The sequence below is a fragment of the Arachis hypogaea genome, chromosome 17 (assembly GCF_003086295.3).
Source record: "Arachis hypogaea cultivar Tifrunner chromosome 17, arahy.Tifrunner.gnm2.J5K5, whole genome shotgun sequence".
Lineage (NCBI taxonomy): Eukaryota > Viridiplantae > Streptophyta > Magnoliopsida > Fabales > Fabaceae > Arachis > Arachis hypogaea.
This window is the reverse complement of record NC_092052.1, coordinates 89,551,110-89,570,987: the sequence shown is the minus strand read 5'-3', so window position 1 is coordinate 89,570,987 and position 19,878 is coordinate 89,551,110. Positions and strand designations below refer to the sequence as shown.

The window sequence follows — 19,878 nt, the reverse complement described above, 5'->3', positions numbered from 1 at the left end:
CCCCTCTTCTTCCACTCACACAGGGATCCCTATACTGTGGTATAGAGGATCTCTATTATTATTATCATTTTTCTGGCCATTCTTCCTTGTATTATGAGCAGGAGCAAGGATAAGAACATTCTTGTGGAAGCAGATCCAAAACCTGAAAGGACTCTGAAGAGAAAATTAAGAGAAGCTAAAATACAACAATCCAGAGATAACCTTTCAGAAATTTTCGAACAGGCAGAGGAGATGGCAGCCAAAAATAATAATAATGAAAGGAGGATGCTTGGTGACTTTACTGCACCTAATTCCAATTTACATGGAAGAAGCATCTCCATTCCTGCCATTGGAGCAAACAACTTTGAGCTGAAACCTCAGTTAGTTTCTCTGATGCAGCAGAACTGCAAGTTTCATGGACTTTCATCTGAAGATCCTTTTCAGTTCTTAACTGAATTCTTGCAGATATGTGATACTGTTAAGACTAATGGAGTAGATCCTGAAGTCTACAGGCTCATGCTTTTCCCTTTTGCTGTAAGAGACAGAGCTACATTATGGTTGGATTCTCAACCTAAAGACAGCCTGAACTCTTGGGATAAGCTGGTCACGGCTTTCTTAGCCAAGTACTTTCCTCCTCAAAAGCTGAGCAAGCTTAGAGCTGATGTTCAAACCTTCAGACAGAAAGAAGGTGAATCCCTCTATGAAGCTTGGGAAAGATACAAACAGTTGACCAAAAAGTGTCCTTCTGACATGCTTTCAGAATGGACCATCCTGGATATATTCTATGATGGTCTGTCTGAGCTATCAAAGATGTCACTGGATACTTCTGCAGGTGGATCCATTCACCTAAAGAAAACGCCTGCAGAAGCTCAAGAACTCATTGACATGGTTGCTAATAACCAGTTCATGTACACTTCTGAAAGGAATCCTGTGAGTAATGGGACGCCTATGAAGAAGGGAGTTCTTGAGGTTGATACTCTGAATGCCATATTGGCTCAGAACAAAATATTGACTCAGCAAGTCAATATGATCTCTCAGAGTCTGCATGGAATGCAAGCTGCATCCAACAGTACTCAAAAGGCATCTTCTGAAGAAGAAGCCTATGATCCTGAGAACCCTGCAATAGCAGAGGTAAATTATTTAGGTGAACCTTATAGAAACACCTATAACTCAACATGGAGAAATCATCCAAATTTCTCATGGAAGGATCAAAAGCCCCAACAAGGCTTTAATAATGGTGGAAGAAACAGGTTCAGCAATAGCAAACCTTTTCCATCATCAACTCAGCAACAGACAGAGAACTCTGGACAAAACGCTTCTAATTTAGCAAATCCAGTCTCTGATCTATCTAAGGCCACTGTGAGTTTCATGAATGAAACAAGGTCTTCCATTAGAAATCTGGAAGCACAAGTGGGCCAGCTGAGTAAAAGGATCACTGAAATCCCTCCTAGTACTCTCCCAAGTAATACAGAAGAGAACCCAAAAGGAGAGTGCAAGGCCATTGACATAAGTGCCCTGGCCGAACCTGTGAGGAGAGGAGAGGACGTGAATCCCAAGGAGGAAGACCTCCTGGGACGTCCAGTGATCAATAAGGAGCTTCCCTCTGGGGAACCAAAGGACTCTGAGGCTCATCTAGAGACCATAGAGCATTGAACCTCCTTATGCCCTTCATGAGCTCTGATGAGTATTCCTCTTCTGAAGAGAATGAGGATGTTACTGAAGAGCAAACTACCAAGTTTCTTGGTGCAATCATGAAGCTGAATGCCAAATTATTTGGCATTGATGCTTGGGAAGTTGAACCTCCCTTGTTCATCAATGAACTAAGTGATCTGGATCAACTGACATTGCCTCAAAAGAGACAGGATCCTGGAAAGTTCATAATCCCTTGTACCATAGGCACCATGATCTTTAAGGCTCTGTGTGACCTTGGTTCAGGGATAAACCTCATGCCCCTCTCTGTAATAGAGAAACTGGGAATCTATGGGGTGCAAGCTGCTAAAATCTCACTAGAGATGGCAGACAGCTCAAGAAGACAGGCTTATGGACAAGTAGAAGATGTATTAGTAAAGGTTGAGGGCCTTTACATACCTACTGATTTCATAGTCCTGGATACTGGAAAGGAAGAGGATGAATCTATCATCCTAGGAAGACCTTTCCTGGCCACAGCAAGAGCTGTGATTGATGTTGACAGAGGTGAAATAGTCCTTCAATGGAATGAGAACTCCCTTGTATTCAAAACCCAAGGATCTCCCTCTGCAACCATGGAGAGGAAGCATGAAAAGCTTCTCTCAAACCAGAGTCAACCAGAGCCCCCACAGTCAAACTCTAAGTTTGGTGTTGGGAAGCCACAACCAAACTCTAAGTTTGGTGTTGAACTCCCATATCCAGACTCTAAGTTTGGTGTTGGAGAGTCTCAACAAAGCTCTGCACATCTGTGAGGCTCCATGAGAGCCCACTGTCAAGCTATTGACATTAAAGAAGCGCTTGTTGGGAGGCAACCCAATGTTTATCTAATTCTTATTTTTATTGTTTTTCATGTTTTCTTAGGTTCATGATCATGTGGAGTCACAAAATAAATAGAAAAATTGAAAACGGAATCAAAAACAGTAGAAGAAAAATCACACCCTGGAGGAGCATCTGTCTGGCGTTCAGCGCCAGAACAGAGCATGGTTCTGGCGCTGAACGCCCAGAATGGGAGCATCCTGGCGCTGAACGCCCAGAACAAGCATGGTTCTGGCGTTCAACGCCAGAAATGGCAGCAAAGGGGCGTTGAACGCCCAAAATAGGCACCAACCTGGCGCTGAACGCCCAGAGTTGTGTGCAAGGGCATTTTGCATGCCTAAATTGGTGCAGGGAAGTAAATGCCTTGACACCTCAGGATCTGTGGACACCACAGGATCATCTCAGGATCTGTGGACCCCACAGGATCCCCACCTTACCTCCTCATAATCCTAGTTTTTATTTCCACATATTCTTCTTCATCTATTCCTTCTTCTTTTGCTCGAGGGCGAGCAACATTCTAAGTTTGGTGTGGTAAAACAATTATGTAAAGGATCTATAGCTCAGTGGTAGAACATTTGACTGCAAATCAAGAGATCCCTGAGATACCTCAGGGGATACATTTTCTTCCACACAATTATTGGAAGCAACTAAGGGTGGAAAATCAAGAGCACTCCACCATCCTTCATGAAATCAGAGAAGATCTAAAAGCAATGAAGGAGGAGCAGCAAAGACAAGGAAGAGACATAGAAGAGCTCAAGGACATCACTAAGGTGGACTCATTCCTTGTTCTTACTTCTTCTGTTTTTCGTTTTCTATGTGCTTATCTATGTTTGTGTCTTCATTACATGATCATTAGTAGATAGTAACTATTCCTTAAAGATATGAATGTCCTATGAATCCATCACCTCTCTTAAATAAAAACTGTTTTAATTCAAAAGAACAAGAAGTACATGAGTTTCGAATTTATCCTTGAACTTAGCTTAATTATATTGATGTGGTGACAATGCTTCTTGTTTTCTGAATGAATGCTTGAACAGTGCATATGTCTTTTGAAGTTGTTGTTTAAGAATGTTAAATATGTTGGCTCTTGAAAGAATGATGACTAGGAGACATGTTATTTGATAATCTGAAAAATCATGAAAATGATTCTTGAAGCAAGAAAAAGCAGCAAAGAACAAAGCTTGCAGAAAAAAAAAAAGGGGGCAAAAAAAAAAAATAGAAAAAGATATAGAAAGAAAAAGCAAGCAGAAAAAGCCAATAACCCTTAAAACCAAAAGGCAAGGGCAAATAAAAAGGATCCCAAGGCTTTGAGCATCAGTGGATAGGAGGGCCTAAAGGAATAAAATCCTGGTCTAAGCGGCTAAACCAAGCTGTCCCTAACCATGTGCTTGTGGCGTGTAGGTGTCAAGTGAAAACTTGAGACTGAGCGGTTAAAGTCAAGGTCCAAAGCAAAAACAAAGAGTGTGCTTAAGAACCCTGGACACCTCTAATTGGGGACTCTAGCAAAGCTGAGTCACAATCGGAAAAGGTTCACCCAATTATGTGTCTGTGGCATTTATGTATCCGGTGGTAATACTGGAAAACAAAGTGCTTAGGGCCACGGCCAAGACTCATAAAATAGCTGTGTTCAAGAATCATCATACTGAACTAGGAGAATCAATAACACTATCTGAACTCTGAGTTCCTATAGATGCCAATCATTCTGAACCTCAATGGATAAAGTGAGATGCCAAAACTATTCAAGAGGCAAAAAGCTATAAGTCCCGCTCATATGATTGAAACTATGTTTAATTGATAGTTTGGAATTTATAGTATATTCTCTTCTTTTTATCCTATTTGATTTTCAATTGCTTGGGGACAAGCAACAATTTAAGTTTGGTGTTGTGATGAGCGGATAAATTATACGCTTTTTGGCATTGTTTTTAGTATGTTTTTAGTAGGATCTAGTTACTTTTAGGGATGTTTTCATTAGTTTTTATGTTAAATTCACATTTCTGGACTTTACTATGAGTTTGTGTGTTTTTCTGTGATTTCAGGTATTTTCTGGCTGAAATTGAGGGACTTGAGTAGAAATCAGATTCAGAGGTTGAAAAAGGACTGATGATGCTGTTGGATTCTGACCTCCCTGCACTCAAAGTGGATTTTCTGGAGCTACAGAACTCGAAATGGCGCGCTTCCAATTGCGTTGGAAAGTAGACATCCAGGGCTTTCCAGCAATATATAATAGTCCAAACTTTGGCCAAGAATTGACGATGTAAACTGGCGTTCAACGCCAGCCTTCTGCCCAAATCTGGCGTCCAGCGCCAGAAAAGGATCCAAAACTAGAGTTGAACGCCCAAACTGGCACAGAAACTGGCGTTCAACTCCACAAATGGCCTCTGCACGTGTAACACTCAAGCCCAAGCCCAAGCACACACCAAGTGGGCCCCGGAAGTGGATTTGTACATCAATTACTTACTCATGTAAACCCTAGTGACTAGTTTATTATAAATAGGACCTTTTACTATTGTATTAGGCATCTTTGACCAGTGAAAACAATCTTTGGACGCCTAGTTCTTAGATCAGAGGGGCTGGCCTCTCGGCCATGCCTGAACCTTCACTTATGTATTTTCATACGGTAGAGTTTCTACACTCCATAGATTAAGGTGTGGAGCTCTGCTGTTCTTCAAAGATTAATGCAAAGTACTACTGTTTTCTATTCAATTCTTCTTATTTCGCTTCTAAGATATCCATTCGCACCCAAGAACATGATGAAGGTGATGATTATGTGTGACGCTCATCATCCTTCTCCCTTATGAACGCGTGCCTGACAAACACTTCTGTTCTACATGAATTAAGCTAGAATGAGTATCTCTTAGATCTCCTAACCAGAATCTTCGTGGTGTAAGCTAGAATGATGGCGGCATTCAAGAGAATCCGGAAGGTCTAAACCTTGTCTGTGGTATTCCGAGTAGGATTCGATGATTGAATGACTGTGACGAGCTTCAAACTCGCGATTGCAGGGCGTTAGTGACAGACGCAAAAGGATAGTAAATCCTATTCCAGCATGATCGAGAACCAACAGATGAATAGCCGTGCCGTGACAGGGTGCGTGAGCAGATTATTCACTGAGAGGATAAGATGAAGCCATTGACAAGGGTGATGCCTCCAGACGATTAGCCGTGCCGTGACAGGGCATTGGATCATTTTCCCGTGAGATGACCGAAAGTAGCCATTGACAGTGGTGATGTATCACATAAAGCCAGCCATGGAAAGGAGTAAGACTGATTGGATGAAGATAGCAGGAAAGCAGAGGTTCAGAGGAACGAAAAGCATCTCCATTCGCTTATCTGAAATCCCTGCCAATGAATCTACATAAGTATCTCTATCCCTTTTATTGTTTATTTGAATCTAATAAAATATCATGTTTAAATCCGCCTGACTGAGATTTGCAAGGTGACCATAGCTTGCTTCATACCAACAATCTCCGTGGGATTCGACCCTTACTCACGTAAGGTATTACTTGGACGACCCAGTGCACTTGCTGGTTAGTTGTATTGATGTTGTGACAGACTGTAAAACTAGATCAGAGTATCTGGCCTAAGAAGCCATTACCAGAGATCACAATTTCGTGCACCAACCACCAAACCTTGTCAAGACCTTTTTAGCTATTAGTTTACTTCCTTGTCATTTATCTTTCATGTCTCATAACCAATAACAAGACACTTTATTGTGATTCCTAGGGAGAACGACCCGAGGTTCAATACTTCGATTTATAGATTTTAGGGGTTTATACTTGTGACAAACACAATTTTTATATGAAAGGACTATTGTTAGTTTAGAAACTATATTGTAACAAGATTTCATTTGAGAATTCTAAATCGTACAAAAGTCTAATCATTAGACCCTTCAGCAGGAGTTTTTGCGGACAGATTCTTTGCAGCTATCGCCTTCTTTGCCCTACGAAAGGCCTTCATGAAATCCGAAGACTTAACCATTTCTGAAAAAGAATCCAGCAAAACCAAGTTAGAAAGGGATAAATCAACAAACAAACAAAGAAAAGGAAAGCTAAAAAGAAGTCGGCCACTACCCATTTCAGCTCGGAGAAAGGAAGGATCTCCCAGAAACCTCTTTGTATCTAGGTGAGGGGGCTCCCCCCAATTTTCCTCTAACACACCCACAAAGACTTGTTCTAGCTCGCTTAGACTCTCCCAAGAGTACTTAGTTACTACTGGATCCTTTTGCCACGATAAAGGGAAGGTGGGTTCATTATTTTCATCTAAAAAGAAGGGCCGAGCTCCTTCAACAGCTCGGACCTTGAAGTAATATTTCTTGAAGTCACGAAAAGACTCATCATACATGGAAAACACTTTCTTCCCTTGAGAAGCTCGGAAAGAAATTCAAGAGGCTTTCTTCTTAGCTACCCCAAACTTTGTCAAAACAAAAAGATATAGGAAAAGAGTTTGTGTAGGTCGGACTCCCAATTCTTGGCACAACAGTTGAAAAATTTTAATAAAACCCCATGAGTTTGGATGGAGCTGGGAAGGGGCTACATTGCAAGACCACAACAGGTCGGTCTCGAAAGCGGTAAAAGGGATGGTGATATTCAATTGACTAAAAAAGTAGTCATAAGCATAGAAGATGGGCCGTTCCCCCTGAGTCAAGGGAGGAAAACAAACCCTCTCCTTAGGGTCAGGCAACACCAACTCATAATTATTCTCCTCATCCCTATTATTACAAATTCTATGAAACCTCCTAATTCGCACACAGTACTCGGGGTCAGCCACAGTAACACACATTAAAACTATGGAGTCCAGCCAGTCAGACATGCCGTCAGGAATCTTAGTAGACATCTCAACAATGTTTTTGCAAGAAGACATAGGCCAACTATTCCTACAGTAAGAAAAAAGAAAAATTGGATTACTACCAAACAACTCGGACAAATAAAAGTAAACAGCAAGCATCAGATTTGGCAGTAAAAGGGAGACCCCAAGACTCACACTAAAGTCCAAGGGCACCCTTTGGAGGCAACAACAAGGCAAGAACGCCAGAAAAAGGGAAAGTCAACAGTCTATGCCCTAACACCTCTCAAAAGAAAACACAAAGAGATCAATCCTTTCCTGGTAACACCACTCCATACAAGCGGCAAGAAAGCCATCATCATCAATAAAATCATCAAAAAAGCTACAACCCTTTTTCTACCAACAGTTCAACAAAAACTAAAACTTTGGGCAAGAAGATGTCATGCAAGGATGAAAGGAAACTGAAACAGCGACAAGCAAAAAGTCATACGAAAGGCAAAACTACCAGAAATACAAAAAAGGAACAACAGAGGAAATTGCGAACTATGATCAAAGAAACTAAAAGACGCAATTTTTCGCAGAAAGAATCAAGCTTCTCAAGGCAAACTCAATAAAAATGAAAACTTTGCAAGCATGTAAATAGTAAAAGCGAATATGAAAGCATAAAAGAGGAAAAAGAAAACACCAACCTGTAGAGAAGAAGAGGCAAGAACGACAATGGCTCAGACGAAAGCAACGGCAAACATGCACCAACAAAGCGCTTTTTGAACAGGAAGGAAGCTTGAGGGGCGTGGAAACAGAAGAAGTCAACGAAAAAGGAGCAAAGAAGAAAATGGGAGAAGAAACTGAAAGTGAGAATAAAAGCTTCTTTCCTTAATTTCAAAATGAGGAACGACAAGGGAAAAGAGGAAACGACAAGAAGCAAATGGGCCTTAAAGCCCTCGTACGTTCCCTTGGAAGCGCAACGCGTGATACAATTAAAAAAGAAAAAGAAAAACACTTCGCATTTAAACAGAAGCAAGCCTGCCAGATGTTACACCAGAGGCCAACCAAAAGCTAAATGCTCGAGCACGACTTCCTTAAAGGGGTCGAAGTCTAAAGACACGACCTCAAGGGAAAGATCGAACTCGTACAGGGGCACTGTTCATACTATGGGTCGAGCTAGGCAAGCTGACCTGAATGAAGATAAGGACGACCGACCTCTTATAACGGTTGGTCGCAACCGACCTCTTTCCGAAGAGCTCGGCCAAATTGCTATAAGGGCCCAACTAGGCCCAAAGCAGAAGATCACAACCCACCTGAAGGTGGCTGGCCAAAGATAAGGGGCCTCACCCCTAAAAGATAAGATAAGATAACTAACTTATCTCCAAGGGAGGTCACTCCTCACTACTATAAATGCACTAGAGCACCCAGGTATAACTCATACTCTAATTCTACACAAAAAACCTGCTTAAAGCCCATGCTAACTTAAGCATCGGAGTCTCTTGCAGGTACCACCACCCTCCGGTGATCCAGGATCAGTAGCCCAACCAGATCCAACAGGTCGGATACGAAAGCTCTGGCCACCATAGCAGATCTCATCCAAGATCGACCTTCAGTATCAGGTAACCCTCGGAACACTAAGGCATATCGACTCACACTTGATGCAAGGGTAAAGTCAACGCACAAGCAAATGGCATGAGATAACACTTGAAAGTATAAAGTTCAAATAAGAATTGACACAAACAGGATTAGTTAGCATTTGGTCCCATCCTAACTCATTGATAATGAGGCACAAAAACGAACAATAATTAGTTGGGAAGGACTAAAGCACTAATCTTGTATGGAACAAATATTACAATTAATACTATACAAGTCACGAAGCACCAAAACAATGCAAGAGTTTCTTAACAATTGAGTACGAGAATTCAACGCCAATAGTAAAATAAGAAACCTAGAAAAGAAAATAAGAATGAGCTACAAAAAATAAAATTAAAATGCAATAAATGAAAATACACAAATGCAACATACAACAGAAAATAATAAAAAAAGGAAAAAGAGAAGTAAAATTTTGAAGAAAGAGAAAGAAGAAGAAAGTGAAAAAAGGAAGAAGAAAGAAGAAAAAAGGAGAGAAGAAAGAAGAAGTAAGAATAAGAAAATAGGGGAGAAACAATGCGTGTGGGTTGCAATGTGCTCCTCGCACAATATCCGCACAACTCCAGCGCAACTCTCTGGTTTTTGTACCAGGAGTTCCAAATTCAGCCTACGACGTGTAATCGTCGACCATGCTCACGCGTGAGTGTACGAAAAAGACCAACGACGCGTACGCCTCGTCCACGCTTACGCATGGAATGCTCTCTTTTTTTTTTTTTGAAAACATAAAACAGAAACAGGGTACTCTCCTAACCTATAAACACTCTAAAGCAACCAAAACTCAAATTTAACAAAAAATCTTTGTTTTTTTGAAAAATTTTCAAATACAAAACAAATAAAACTCGCACTTCAAGCAAAATGCAATTCAAAAACAACTAGCCTACAACTTAAGGCATAAATCTAATCAAACAAACTAACAACCAAAACACTAAAACAAGAATATGGAAAGAAGAAAACTACCTAACAATGGCAACTCAATTCATTCATTGATTATATATACAAGAGAATAGAAAGAGTTTACCATGGTGGGGTGTCTCTTACCTAGAACTTTTATTTTAAGTCCTTAAGTTGGACCATTGATGGGGGCATTGCTATAGTGGCTTATGCTTAAATCCTTCCTTGAATCCCCACCAATAGGTGCACAAGGCCTTCAAGGAAGCTTAAGCAAGTGAAAATGCCCCAAGGTTGATGATTGTCAACCCCCTTTCTTCTTGATCTTCATGCTTCCATTTGGGTGACAAACTTATTGAATTCTCCTTGTAACTCCTACTTATCATCCTAGATCCCTTAAATCGAGCTTCACTCCAACCATGAATCCTAAGATTTGAGCTTCCTTCCACTATACACCTTGATTCTTGTTGCCGACCAACACCCAACTCTTTTCTACTTTCTAACCCACTCATAGCTCCAAGTTGACCATCCGTTTCTAACAATGCATATTGATATGGGCCAAGGAAATTAAAGGATGAGATGGTTACCCATTCAACTTCTAATTTGGATGGTGACTTAGCAAAGAAGATATCCAATGGTCTTGACATTGTATGCTCCACTTCCTTTGACTCTTCCTTGATGACTTCCATCTTTTGACAACCTTCTTCAAACTCCTCTTGTTTGCTAACTTCTTCCAACTCTTTCTCATTAATCACAATATATATTGGAGGTTGTGCACATTCTTCCTCAACATCAGTTTCACATTCAATGGAAGAAGCTTCAACAAGATCACCATTGTCACTTGATGTAGAGTTGTCTTCAATGATGGAACTCCCCTCTTGTTCAACCTCTCCTAGATCTCCTTCAACTTCTTCTTCTTCAACAATCTCCATCCCTTCCACTTGTTGCAAAACACACTCCATTTCCTTGTTCTCAAGTTGAGACTCTAAAATTTCCCTCATACTCCTCTCTTCGGTTGCTTCTCTACAATCATCTGTGGTCATATTTTGCTTGTGGTATGAATCCCATGAGTCCAACTTTTGACGAATGGTTGCTTGAAGCCGATCCATTGCTTCCTTGAGACGATCCTTTTGCTCTTGTTCTACTTCGCAAAGATAAGTAGGATCATATTGCTCTTGGATTGATGGACATGGATATTATTCTATGGAGGGTTGTGATGGAAAGGAGAATTCATCATGTTGTTGGAAATGAGTTTCATCAAAGCTTGGAGGTTGGAAGGTGTTTTGGTTGTTGGTAGAAGATAGAGGTATACGGAATATAAGCTCTTGGAGGGCGGAGGTGAAACCGGTGAGTGCTGTTTGGAGCTCTTCTTGCTCTTGAAGAATGATACCAATTGTATCATCTATAGAGTCATGATGTTGAAGTGGTGATGGTTCCATGGGTGCTTGTTCATAATGATTATAAGTGTGTGCATATGGAGGATATGGATTATGATTGTGTGGGGGTGATTGATAGAAATATGATGTGGATTGAGAATATGGTGGTTGGAATGATGGTCTTTGAGGACTATATTGAGAGTATGGTGCATGGAATGATAGTGGTTGAGTGGCATAATCATGATAAGAACCATCATATCCATTGGAATGATATCATTATAGGAGGGGTTGCAATCATAGTAGCTTGGTTGAGGAGGTTGCCATGGTGATTGCTCATATGGATGTGGCTCCCTTCTCAAGAATTCTTCCCTCCCATAATGTGAGCCATCATTAAAGTTTTCATTATCTACAACATAGTCACAACCATATCCAAAACCACAAGGATGAGAATTCATACAGAAAAGGGGCAATCAAAGCAAAGAATATGAAAAAGCAAAGAAAAAGTAAACTCCTAATTACTAGCAAAATCACAAAATAACCAAAAATCAAGATATTCACAATATAAACATATTCATAATAGCCAATAATATAACATCGTTGTAATTTCCCGGCAACGGCGCCAAAATTTTGATAGAGGAAAATTGTCGGTAAAGAATTTTACAAAAATAGTCACGTTGCAAGTATAGTCCTAAACCAACAATGAATTCTCAAATCAAATTTTGATATGGTTGTCACTAGTTCAACCCCAATAAAAATAACCGAGAGTATTAATCCCGGGTTGTTCTCCCTAGAAATTACAATGAAGTGCTTTATTATTGGCGGTGAAGGAATGTTTTGGGGTTTTTGTAATAGGGAACAAGAAATATAAATAGCAAAAGAAATGAGCTACTAACTATGAAGGAAAGTCAAGTGGATACAATCAACTTGAGTCCACAAGTCCTAGTCGAATTATAGTGAAAGACTAGCTTTAGTGGCATTCAAGTCAATAACAAACTTCCAATTGTCAATCAACAAGAGAGTTTGATAACTCAAGCATCTCCAATTACTCAACTCAAGCCAAGAGAAGAAAAATCTAACTCATGACTAAAAAAAACATTTCATTAAACACATAGAGGGTAATAAAAGTAAACATCATCAATTGCAATAATTAAAGGAAGCTATAACTAATCAAAGTAAGAGATCAACAATAGAAATCAAGGCAACCTTTAAAAGACATGGAAATCATAAATTGCATTAAAAGGAAATGGAAATCAACAAAAGAGTTTATAAACTAAAATTGACAAAATAAAGGAATTAACAAAAAAAGTAAAATGCTAGAACAAGTAAAAGTAAAAAGGAAAATTAAAGCAAAGGAAGAATGAGACTAGATCTAAAAAGAAGAAAACTAAGAACCCAAATCTAGAGAGAGAAGAGAGCCTCCCTCTCTAGAATTCTACATCTAAACTAAACTAAAGTGTCTCCCTCCATGGGAATCCCCTATCCTCCTTCACTCACAGCCTATTATCCTCGAACTGGGCCTGAAAATGGGCCAAAAATCAACTCAGAAATCGCCCCTAGTGATTTCTCTTCAATGAGGCATGTACTACTCGTCACGCGTATGCATCTGCCACGTGTACGCGTCGCTTTGAGTATGGCATGATCACGCGCACGCGTCGTCCATGCGTGCGCGTCGGCATTACCTTCTCAAATCTTCATTTTCTTGTGTTCCTTCCACTTTTGCATGCTTCCTTTCCATTCTCTAAGCCATTCCTGCTCTATAATCTCTGACATTACATAACAAACATATCACGGCATCAAATGGTAATAAGAGAGGATTGAAAATTAGTGATTTTAAGGCCTTGGAAGCATGCTTTCATTCATAGCACAAAATTAGGAATGAATCTTAAAACCATGCAAATTGTATGAATAAGTGTGAGAATAGTTGACAAAATCCACTAAATTTAGCACAAGATAAACCCTAAAAACGGGGTTTATCAACCTCTCCACACTTACACATTAGCATGTCCTCATGCTAAGCTCAAGAGAAGCTATAAAGAGAAGAAGAGGGATGGTAAGATTTATTAAATGCAACATGCAATGCAACCTATCTATATGAATACAACTAAATATTTTTACCTACTTGGTTAAAAGTAAATCAATCTCCAAGAACATATATAAGTAAGTAGGGCTAAGATGGTATGATAACTCATGAATTCCACTAATTCAAATCTCAAAATGAAGTACAAATAGACATGCAAGAAGAAAGCTCATGAAAGCCGGGAACAAGGAATTAAGCGTCGAACCCTCACCGAAAGTGTTTGCACTGTTATGCTCTCAAGTGTTTGAGGGTCGATTCTCTCAATTCTCTACTAATCTTGCTTTCTAAGGCTTACTCTTTGACGATCAGATTTTCTGTCGGTAAAGAATTTTTATAAAAATAATCGCATTGTAGGTATAGTTTCTAAACCAGCAAAGAATCCTTTCGTACAAAAATTGGTTGTTACAAGTAATAAAACCCAATAAAATTTATAACCGAAGTATTTAAACCTTGGGTCGTCTTCTCAAGGAATTGCAGGAAGGTTTATTTATTATTGGTTATGAGTTTCTGGGGAATGTTGAGTTTGGGCGATGGGCAAATAAATAATTATAAATTAAAGCAATGAAAATTAACAAGAGATTTTATGTAATTAAAATAAAAAGCCTTGAATGAAAGAATGATTAATTTGGAAGTTCCATCCTTGTTGGAATTCTCTCAAGTGTAGTATAAAGAGGTTGTTGTTTTTACTTAGTTAACCCTTACTAAATAAAGGAAAGTCAAGTGATTGAGCTAACTCTTATTCGCAAATCCTAGTCCTCTCCCTTGGGAAGGTCTAGCGTTAGTAAATACAGAATTAGCCAACAACTTCCAATTTAACTAACCATTTGAGCATTCCAACTCAAGTGTCTCTAATTAATCAAATCATCAATTAAACCTAAGAATGTAAAAAGCTAAATTAAAATCATAAATCTAAAATACCTCAAATTGCATTAAATAGAAATTAAAATCTAACATGAAGAGTTCATAAGCCAATTTGGCTAAATAAATAATTACCAAGTGAAATAGAGTAACTAAAGTAATAGAGTAAATAAAAGTAGATAAGAGAAACATAAATTAAAAGAACATTGAACCTTGAATTGAGAAGAAGCAATCCTAAAATTAAGAGAAATCCTAAATCCTAAATCCTAAGAGAGAGGAGAGAGCCTCTCTCTCTCTAAAACTACATCTAAACCTAAAATTGTGAATTAAGAATGTTTTATGAATGAATTGATTGATTTCTCCACTTTATAGCCTCTAATCTGTGCTTTCTGGGCCAAAAACTGGGCCAGAAACAGCCCAGAAATCGCTGGGAACGAAATCTGCCACGCTGGTTTTTTGGCAGAACGATGCGTCCGCGTGATTCATACGTGCGCATCGTTTTTCTGTACGGCCACTATAGTAAATTATATATTATTTCGAAGCCCCAGACGTTAGCTTTCCAACGCAACTGGAACCACCTCATTTGGACCTCTGTAGCTCAAGTTATGACCGTTTGAGTGCGAAGAGGTCAGGTTGGACAACTTTGCAGTTTCTTCAACTTCTTGTATTCCTTCCACTTTTGCATGCTTCCTTTCCATCCTCCAAGCCATTCCTACTTTATAAATCCTAAAATCACTTAACACACATATCAAAGCATCGAATGGTATAAAGGGGAATTAATTTTTGGTAATTTGGGAAGCAAGTTTCCAATTATAGAACAAAATTAGGAAGGAAAATGTAAAACCATGCAATTTATATGTATAAGTGAGTAAAGAGTTGATAAAAACCACTCAATTGAGTACAAGATAAACTATAAAATAGTGGTTTATCAATCTCTCCATACTTAAACATTAGCATGTCCTCATGCTAAGCTCAAGAGAAGCTATAAAGGAGTGAAGAGAAATGGTAGAATGTATGAAATGCAACCTATCTATATGAATGCAACTACATGCAGAATGCTTTTTTTATACTTGGTTAAAAGTAAACAAATCTTTCAAGAACGAATATGAACTAGATTTCACTAATTCAAATCATAAAAATGAAGTACAAATAGACTTGCAGAAGAAAATAGCTCATGAAAGCCGGAAACAAAGAATCGAGCATCGAACCCTCACTGGAAGTGTATGCACTCTAATCGCTCAGGTGTTTAAGATTCGATCTCTCAATTCTCTACTAATCTTGCTTTCTAAGGCTTGCTTTTCTTCTACCAATCAACAAAGAATTAATGCACAGATACACATATCAAGAGGTCTTTTAAGGGTTCTAATGGGGTTAGGGTCAAGGTAGGATTGTATTTGGCCAAGTGGACTAAAATCTGAATCCTTAATTAACATAAACTTTCCACCTAACTTTAGACAATCCATGTAATCTTAATACCACATCTAACTATCCATTAACCCTGTTTTCCACATATTCATGCATTCCAATTTCAAGTACAGTACATATACATTGCTTTCACCACTTACTTTGGGGCATTTTGTCCCCTTTATTTATTTGCTCTTTTTCTTTTCTTTTTCTCTTTTTCTTCTTTTTTTTTTGTTTATCTTTTATTTTATTTTATTTTATTTTAAATTACTTTTTTTTCTTTTGTTTTTCTCAATGCATATGATTAAATTATTGAATGCATGAATATGTCCTAAACATTTCTTTCACATTTTCATAAAGATATATAACACCCAATTCTTAAACTAAATGTTTCCAAACCTAATTTCCCCACACTTAAATCATAAGCACTCTCACTAGTCTAAGCTAACGGATGAGCGGATAATTTATACGCTTTTTGCCATTGTTTTTAGGTAGTTTTTAGTATGATTTAGCTACTTTTTAGTATATTTTTATTAGTTTTTAAATAAAAATCACATTTCTGGACTTTACTATGAGTTTGTGTGTTTTTTTGTGATTTCAGGTATTTTCTGACTGAAATTGAGGGACGTGAGCAAAAATCTGATTCAGAGGCTGAAAAAGGATTGCAGATGCTGTTGGATTATGACCTCCCTACACTCGAAGTAGATTTTCTGGAGCTACAGAAGCCCAATTGGCTCGCTCTCAATTGCGTTGGAAAGTAGACATCCTGGGCTTTCCAGAAATATATAATAGTCCATACTTTGCCCGAGTTTTGATGACGCAAACTGGCGTTTAAACGCCAACTTCCTGCCCTATTCTGAAGTTAAACGCCAGAAACAGGTTACAAACCAGAGTTAAACGCCTCAAACAAGCTACAACCTGGCATTTAACTCCATGAAGAGTCTCTACACGTGAAAGCTTCAATGCTCAGCCCAAACACATACCAAGTAGGCCCCGGAAGTGGGTTTCTGCACTATCTGCACTTAGTTACTTATTTTCTGTAACCCTAGCTACTAGTTTAGTATAAAAACTACTTTTAGTGATTTATTTTCACATCTTTTGATCATTTTTGAGACTATCTTTGTATCACTTTTGATCTCTTAATCACGTTTAGGGGGCTGGCCATTCGGCCATGCCTGGACCTTCATCACTTATGTATTTTCAACGGTGGAGTTTCTACACCCCATAGATTAAGGTGTGGAGCTCTGCTGTTCCTTATGAATTAATGCAAAGTACTATTATTTTTCTATTCAATTCAAGCTTATTCTTATTCTAAGATATTCACTCGCACTTCAACCTGATGAATGTGGTGATCAGTGACACTCATCATCAGTCTCACCTATGAACGCGTGCCTGACAACCATTTCCATTCTATCTGCAACATCTTGAGTGTGTATCTCTTAGCCTCCTAGTTCACGATTAGAGTCTTTGTGGTATAGGCTAGAATTATTGGCTGCCATTTCTGAGATCTGGAAAGTCTAAACCTTGTCTGTGGTATTCTGAGTAGGATCTTGGAAGGGATGACTGTGACGAGCTTTAAACTCACGAGTGTTGGGCGTAGTAACAGACGAAAAAGGTTCAATGGATCCTTTTCCAACATGATCGAGAACCAATAGATGATTAACCGTGCGGTGACAGAACATTTGGACCATTTTCACTGAGAGAACGGACGGTAGCCATTGACAACGGTGATCCCCCAACATAAAGCTTGCCATGGAAAGGAGTATGAATGATTGAATGGAGACAGTAGGAAAGCAGAGATTCAGAAGGAGCAAAGTACCTCCATACGCTTATATGAAATTCTCACCAATGAATTACATAAGAATTTCTATCTTATTTTATATTTTATTTATATTTTAATTATTAAAACATCATAACCATTTGAATCTACCTGACTAAGATTTACAAGGATGACCATAGCTTGCTTCAAGCCGACAATCTCCGTGGGATCGACCCTTACTCACGTAAGGTTTATTACTTGGACGACCCAGTGCACTTGCTGGTTAGTTGTGTGGAGTTGTGAAGAAGAATTGAGATTATGAACGTGCGTAACAAGTTTTTGGCGCCGTTGAGATCATAATTTCTTGCACCAAGTTTTTGGCGCCGTTGCCGGGGATTGTTCGAGTTTGGACAACTGATGGTTCATCTTGTTGCTCAGATTAGGTAATTTTATTTTAATTTTAAGCTTTTTATTTTCAAAAAATTTTCAAACAAAATCAATTATTCTATGACTTCAGATTTGTTAAGAATGGATTCTAGAGTTTCATGATGATCGGTTGTAGTCTGGCTGGCTGTGAAGCCATGTCTAATCTTTTGGACCGAGGTTTCAAGTTATCATCACAAGAGCTTGTTAATTTCTATCAATTTTGCTGTTGAATGTAATGTTCTGCTAAAGCTTGGCTGGCCATTGGCCATGTCTAGTGTTTTGGACCGAAGCTTTCACATAAAGCTTGGCTGGCTAGTATGTCATGTCTAATTCCTGAACCGGAGTTTTAGACTAACATTGCATGATTCCTGGAATTCTTATTAAAAATTTTGAAATCCTTATTTTTCTTTTTCCTAATAATTCTCGAAAAATACAAAAAAAATTTAATAAAATCATAAAACCAAAAATAATTTGATTTTTCTTGTTTGAGTCTAGTGTCAATTTTTAAGTTTGGTGTCAATTTCATCTTTTTAATTTTCATTAAAATTTTCGAAACTCATGCATGAAACTGTTCTTCATGATCTTCAAGTTGTTCTTGATGATTGTCTTTGTTTAATCTTGTGATTTTCATGTTTTGTGTCTTTTCTTGTTTTTCACATGCATTTTCAATTTGTTAGTGTCTAAAGTTTGAAAATTTTTAAGTTTGGTGTCTTGCATGTCTTTCTTTTCTTAAAAATTTTTCAAAATTATGTTCTTGATGTTCATCATGATCTTCAAAGTGTTCTTGCATGCATTATTAGTTTTGATCTTGAATTTTCATGTTTTGCATCATTTTAGTATTTTTCTCTCTCTTCATTAAAAATTCAAAAATCAAAAAAATATCTTCCCCTTATTCTTCTCACAAATTTCGAACATTTGAATTGATTTAGTCATAAAGTTTTAAAATTTAACTGTTTCTTATGAGTCAAGTCAAATTTTCAATTTAAAAATCCTATCTTTTCAAAACCTTTTCAAAAATCAAATCTTTTTCATTTATTTTTACACATTTTCGAAATTCTTTTAAATTGATTTTCAAAATCTTTTTCTTATTCTTACTTCATATTTTCGAAAATCTCACTAACATTTAATATTTTGATTCAAAAATTTTACGTTGTTACTTGCCTATTAAGAAAGGATCAATCTTTAAATTTTAAAATCATATCTTTTAGTTTCTTGTTAGTCAAGTAATCAACTTTAATTTCAAAATCAAATCTTTTTAAATTTCTTTTTCAAATATTTTTCAAAATAAATTTCAATCATATCTTTTTCAAAACAACCTAACTAATTTTCTCTCTCTAATTTTTGAAAACTCCTACCCACTTTTTCAAAATTCCTTTTAATTAACTAATTGTTTTAAATTTTAATTTAATTTTATTTCTCTTTTTAATTTTTGAATACTAACTATTAATTAAAATAAAAACAAAAATATTTTTCCTCTTATTTTAATTTAAATTCGAATTCTTCTCTTTCTCATCTCTTTCTATTTATTTATTTATTTACTAACACTCTTCTCTTTTTCTTATAATTCGATCCGCCTCTTCTTCTCTGTGTTTGAATTTTTCTCTTCTTCTTCTTTTATTCTTCTCTTCTTCTACTAACATAAAGGAATCTCTATACTGTGACATAGAGCATTTCTATTCTTTTCTGTTCTCTTTTTTTTCATATGAGCAGGAGCAAAGATAAAGATATTCTTATTGAAGCTGATCCTGAACCTGAAAGGACTCTTAAGAGGAAACTAAGAGAAGCTAAAGCACAACCCTCTGGAGAGGACCTGACAGAAATTTTCAAAAAAGAAGGAGACATGGCCGAACCCAATAACAATGCCAACAATGCAAGGAAGATGCTTGGTGACTTTATTGCACCCTCTTATGGAAAAGCATCTCAATTCCTGCCATTGGAGCAAACAACTTTGAGCTTAAGCCTCAATTAGTTTCTCTAATGCAATAGAATTGCAAGTTTCATAGACTTCCATTAGAAGATCCTCATTAGTTCTTAGCTGAATTCCTGCAAATCTATGACACTGTCAAGACCAATGAAGTTGATCCCGAGGTCTACAGGCTTATGCTTTTCCCTTTTGCTGTAAGAGACAGAGCTCGAACATGGTTGGATTCACAACCTAAGGAAAGCCTGAACTCTTGGGAAAAGCTGGTCAGT

At 37.9% G+C, this 19,878-nt stretch overlaps 1 non-coding gene across 1 annotated transcript; it reads right to left on the bottom strand.

Annotated features, from left to right (window-relative positions):
• Positions 1–627: 627 nt before the first annotated feature.
• Positions 628–735, bottom strand: LOC112767653 (small nucleolar RNA R71). The gene has a single exon (XR_003185094.1). It is a non-coding gene; the product is annotated as a small nucleolar RNA R71 (small nucleolar RNA).
• Positions 736–19,878: the final 19,143 nt, after the last annotated feature.